The following is a 6000-nucleotide window of genomic DNA, read 5'->3' as shown; positions in this document are numbered from 1 at the left end:
CATTTATTATGAACTTTATTAGTATTTTATTAAAAATAAAATAAATTGATTGATGATAATAGATTTAGTGGCCTGTCTGCTCCTCCATTAGCATGTTGTAGCATGGTGGCTTTATAAAATACTAGTCTGGATCACTTTACTTATCTCAAGTACTGTTTTGATCACCCAGCTGCACCTAAACAACTGAATAAGAATGCAAGCACAAATGCTGAAACTACTTAAAATTACTCTCTGCTAGTGGTTAGCAAAGGCTCAGTCATAAACAGTTTAGGTAAAAATTAGCCAGTTTAGCATCCGTCTTGTAGTCCTTCTGGACTCTAAGCTGTCTCCATTTATCAAATATTTGCCAATATTAAAATGATTCTAAGCTTACAACATACTATTTTTGACTGCTACTGTGTTCTATACCTGGCAACCCGGAGTGTGGCAATAGGACTGGGGAATGAGCAATGTGCAGGATCAGTGGTTAAAACATAAACAGCCTATGCTGTCAAGATGTTTCTTTAATATCTACCTGACATATTTTCAGTTAGTACAAAAAACAGCATAATAAATAGTGAAATTATGATACCTTGATATTTTTGAACCAGAATTCTTTTTGAATTCTTTTTTTTAATTGTGTCAATGCTGTGTTTTTGCTTTGTGGCTATTGTTTCCAGATAGAAAAAATGATAAGAAGACTAAATGAACAGAAACTTAAGACAAAACAGTACAAAACCCCACAAACCATTTAAATTTCATTTTATTATTCTTGGTTCAAAGATGATGAGATTTTTTAGACTACATGCCCAGAATAGATGATAATGATACTGCGTATTTCCATCCAAAGATGCTAACAGTGCTGTTAATAAATTAAAGACTAGGCTATTTAGCATTATGCAAATTACACCATCCCATCCGGCACACATTAACTTCCATCCAAATCTGGCCACGTTAGCATTTGGCAACATTAGCAGTCCTCTAATTATGGCTCTGCTAATGATAAATGTCGAGTGACTGCTGCCCTCGCCACATTACGCACCATTATTTTCTCCTTAATCTCCATCTATGACTTATTTTGTCATAATTGGGAAAACGGATTGGCTGTGAGGAAATCTTGGATATTCTTCTGAAGGTTCCACTGGAAGTCTGAATCTGTGGTTGACCAAACCTGCACAATATCTCTATTGGATTTGTGGTAGACCAAAGGTTCACAGTAAATGTATTATGATATAATAAATCACTTTGCAGCACAGTGGAGCTTTGTGGATTTATTTTATTTTATCTGGGAATGAAAGATTATTGGCTGCTTCTGTAATTTATGTAATTTTGTGGAAGTGGAAGTGGAGTGTCTCCTTGTAGCTACCTGCAAAACCCAGGGAAGTTAAAGACTGTGGCACTGATCTGTGGGATATGGGCGGGGGTCTCCTGCACTGAATGTGGACGTGATTTATGGTGGATAATATGATATAGTTAATTTCACATTAATATCATAGTGTGCTCTCTGTGATAGAGAAAGAGCTGGAGCCTGCATCCACCCACTCTCACTAACACCCCCTACTGAGAGAAAGAGAGAGAGAGAGAGAGAGAGAGAGAGGTTTACACTGAGAACAGAAGGAGAGAGAGAGAGAGGTTTACACTGAGAACAGAGAAGGAGAGAGAGAGAGAGATAATGAGGGGAAGAGAGAGATGTTTACACTGAGACCAGAGGAGGAGAGAAAGAGAGGGGGGAGCGAGAGAGAGAATAAGAGAGAGGGGGGGGGGGGGGGGTTACACTGAGAACAGAGGAAGAGAGAGAGAGGGGGAGAGAGAGAGAGAGAGCGTGATAGAGAGAAAAAGGGAGACAGGGAGAGGGAGAGAAACGGAGAGAGAGAGGTGTACTCACTAAATAGGAGTGAGAGAGAGGTGTACTCAGTGAATAGAGAGAGAGAGTGAGAGAGAGAGAAAGACAGAGAGGTGTACTCAGTGAAAAGAGAGAGAGGGAGAGAGAGAGAGAGAGAGAGGGGTGTACTCACTGAATAGGGGTGAGGGAGAGGTGTACTCAGTGAACAGAGAGAGAGAGTAAGAGAGAGAGAGAGAGAGAGAGAGAGAGAGAGAGGTGTACTTAGTTAAAGGGGGAGAGAGAGAGCGAGAGAAAGAGAGAGAGAGAGAGAGAGAGAGGTGTACTCAGTGAACGGGGGACTCGCTGTCAGAATCGGAGTGTCCGTTGGAAAGTTTGAGCTGCGCGCGGAGATTTACTCTCAGCGGTTTCCGAGGCTTTAAGGACACACGGAGATATATCAAGTTTCTGAGGTAAAATTTTGATTATTTTAAGCTAAAAAACAAATGTGTAATGTGCCAGCCATCACCATCAACCAGCTATGTAAGGTTGGACTAATATTCAGTGGTTAATTTATTGATAATAGCCAATTTTAGACGGTGAGGCTGTTAGCATTGTGGCTAGTTATTAGAATTTTTTATTTAGCGCTTAGGTGGATGCTTTGTGGCAAATTAACTTACTGGCTCTGCTTCATGACTCAGTTTATCAAGTTTATAATGCCACAATTAGATTTTTTTATGAAAACTGTCGTAATAAAATAAAAAACAATATTATATTAATACAATCTGAATAAATTTAAGTTACTTTTTTCCAGTCAGAATAGTGGGATGTAATCTAGTGGATGGGGTTTAAACATAACACAAAATGATTCACTGTCTGACACCAATGTTCACCTATTGATACATATTGCAAAGCAGAATATTGCATTACAATACGATATGGATGCTTTCTTACACAGTTATGCATATCTATATAGGTAAAATACAACTGACATACGTGAAAACTGTGGTTCTGACCAGCATCTTCTGCCATCTTCTTAGTGCAGAATTCACAAAAAAGTCTGTTTGTTTTTATTTGTCCTTAAAGGCAACACACCAGTCAATTTATGGTGTTCTTAGGGCAAAGCAAAAAAAACACAAAAAACTCCTGCAGAGTTTCTTCTTCTTCGCAGAACTTTAATCATTCTACCTTAATGCATTCTCTAGTGTTGAAATGCAACTTGGGCAGTGATAACTTCCAGTGCTATTTTCTCATCCAGGGCTGCCAGATATGGAACTATACACGCTGTAAGACTATACAGATTGTCTTGTAACACAGGCTGTGAGACTGAAAAATGTTTATCTTACCTCCTCATGTCCTTCCCACAACAGCGGCAGGTTGTTGTATGCTATCCATTTGCAGGATAATTAGCATATATAAAGAAATTATGTTAACTTAGGGGCGATAGGGGTTGCACGACTAGTATTTTTTACTAGCCTACTAGTTGTTCAAACAAGTAGTTGTAATTTGCATCATAAAAAAAAACTTGGGAGATCGCTAAATTAATTTATTTTTTATTTTAGCTGCGTTTAATGCTGATTGACAACACAAACAAATATGTCAACATTTTAATTTAACAGCTGCTGAACAGGCTTCAGATTACACTTCCATATTTACTGTCTATGCATGTGTGGATGCAGTAAATTTTTTTAGGGAGGGCGTAGTCAAGGTCATATTGGTTGACATAGTGGTCGCCTTAACTCTAAAGTGCTGCGGGAAACCCTGCGCTCCATTAGCAGAGACTGTGTAAAATGCTAGCAAATATTGGCATCGTGTATAATAGATGGAAACAGCACAAAGCCCAGAAAGACTAAAGATAGACGATGACCTGGTTGGTTTTCAATCTGTGTGTTTGCGTTCATAACTATCTTGGCATCAACCATCATGACAAAAAAAAAAATCATCAAAAAATTAATCAAAAGTTTGAGTCTATATTAATTCAATTCAGCTAAAAAAATATTATAGATTGAGATTGCAAACATTCCGTAACTCGTCATGCGCATGAGTTCTCAACCTGGCAACATGTGTGCGCTTTGTGTTTGGGGAGCAGGTGTGGGGCAGACAACTCTTTTCTTGTGTCTTGTGATTTGAAATTGGACTGCTGTAGCCATTTTAGACATTTGCTATCATTTAGTACATGTTGTTTCTTTGAAATTTAGATTTTTTTTTTGTTTTTTTTTGCTACATCTCTTTCTAATACTTGGCACTAGGCATGGTGACCTCAGTTGCCACAAAACACGCTTCTTTATAGAAACAACCTTAGCTGTGTGTAAACAATGAAGAAGTTGAATTCACTTATTTAGAATGGATGTTTGGTATATTTTTTATGCTGCGTAGTGAATCTAATCAAACAGAATTGACAATAAAGTTAGTTTTTCTATTTTCTATTTGCTACAGGAGTAAGTAGCCTAATGTTTTTTTTTGTTGCTTATCAATTTTACCCTGACAGAAGGAATGCTGAAATGCAGAGCAGCTTGGAACTGACTATGACATGCAAGAAGATAAAACACACTACATATTTGTATTTGGCCCGCATCCCGCATATTAAATGCATTTGCTATTTTTAATAATGTCTACCTGACATTTGTACTGGTTAATGTTCCAAATTGTTGCAGTTCAATTTTGCATGACAATTTTTCAACCTCTCCTCATTCCTCCAGTTTACAAGATTATTATTATTGTTAGTGTGCCTATAAGACTGAAGACTATAAGTATTCTACCCAAAAAATAGCCCGAACTAGGGGAGTTTTCACATCTGTACTTTTTAATCGGGTTAAATTAGACTCTGAAAACAGTAATCATGCATAGTTGCAGACCAAAACATCTGCAACAAGACCTTTCTTAAGAGGAGGTTGACTCGGCCTGCTCCCAAACAAACTCCTTTGTGGTGAGAATGCAGTCTGACCTTGATCTTACCCAACTATGAGATTTACTGTACAAGTTTGAGCTAAGCTGCATTCTGCAGGTGTAGTTTAACCCTGTGTTTTGCCTGGATAATAACTACAGCTACAAATGCTATCTCTCTCGTTGCATTTGCAATGTGCATTGTTAGGACCTCAGGTGTGACAGCAGATTCGAGAAACTACAACTGCTACAATGATAAACACGCATATTGAGTAGTACGGTAGGCGATTTTATGAGCAGATACAGGAGATGATTTTATGAGCACCGATTCACAGACTTTCTCAGATGGAGTTTCAGCTGTTTTTGCAGTATTGACCTCTAAGTAAACAAAAAAATTGATTTTTAAAAAACAATTACTTTGCAATGAGTCAAATAAGTTTTGTAGACTATACATACATCTCTACTAAAAAACATTTATTTGAGTGAATAAAGCCCTTTCATTTATTATCAGCCATCTTAAATTTCCAGTGTTTATTGCACAGGAAATTTGGCAGTGTTGAATCAACACTGTTAGTGTTAAATCAACACTTATTAGGGTTACACTTTAAACTCTCAGTGTTAATTTAACACTGCCAAATTTCCTGTGTAGAGTTGGCCAAAATTATGCAAAATTACCTAATTTGCCTAGAAAGTTTAATATAGCATTCTGTCCAATCCTTAACTGGTGATTGGTCCCAAAACACTGATTGCTCCTTCTCTGTTTATAAAGCTGAAAAAGTCACTTATCATTTACTGGCCTGAATCTCTGTTTTTTGTTTAAAATCTGTTGTTGGCTGGTTAGTATTGTGCTATTGAATAAGGGGAGGGGGATTGCCACTTATGCCCTCTGGGACTCATTTCTGTGGGTTGGTGTGGAAACACTGGGTATTAAACTGTTGTTTAGTCTTCTAGTCAGCAAACCTTAAAGTTTGATAACTGACCTAGTCAGGGGTCCCCTTCAGTTACTGTTAAATTTGGCATGAAACTGGCTGTTACTGGATAGTTTCCCTCTCTTTCTCTTTTATGTCGTATCGAAAATGATCTTATAAGGGCTAAACTTATTAAAGTTGGACATTCCAGTATTGTGACAACACTAATGTATTGAGGGATAAAGCCTAAGCATACATTTGAAACCGTTAAATAAAACATTTAAACCTTTAAAGTAATAAAAAATGTAAAAATTGTGTTATGTTTTGTTTTGTTATATTACAAGCCCTTAAGTGAACACTTGCCATGTTTTTCAGGAAAGTTCATGCTGCTCTGAGCAGACGGACTGTTGT

The 6000-nt window shown here is 37.5% G+C and overlaps 1 protein-coding gene across 1 annotated transcript in view; it reads left to right on the top strand.

Annotated features, from left to right (window-relative positions):
• The first annotated feature begins 1791 nt into the window (after positions 1-1791).
• Positions 1792-6000, top strand: part of chst15 (carbohydrate (N-acetylgalactosamine 4-sulfate 6-O) sulfotransferase 15) — a 49682-nt gene continuing 45473 nt past the window's right edge. Inside the window, exon 1 of the mRNA XM_007257556.4 lies at positions 1792-2271. The gene's annotated coding sequence lies outside the window, so the exon portion shown is untranslated. The remainder of the gene's footprint in view (positions 2272-6000) is intronic.

Source organism: Astyanax mexicanus, chromosome 14, assembly GCF_023375975.1.
Source record: "Astyanax mexicanus isolate ESR-SI-001 chromosome 14, AstMex3_surface, whole genome shotgun sequence".
NCBI lineage: Eukaryota > Metazoa > Chordata > Actinopteri > Characiformes > Acestrorhamphidae > Astyanax > Astyanax mexicanus.
The sequence above is the reverse complement of the archived record's forward strand: the minus strand, read 5'-3'. Positions and strand labels throughout refer to the sequence as shown.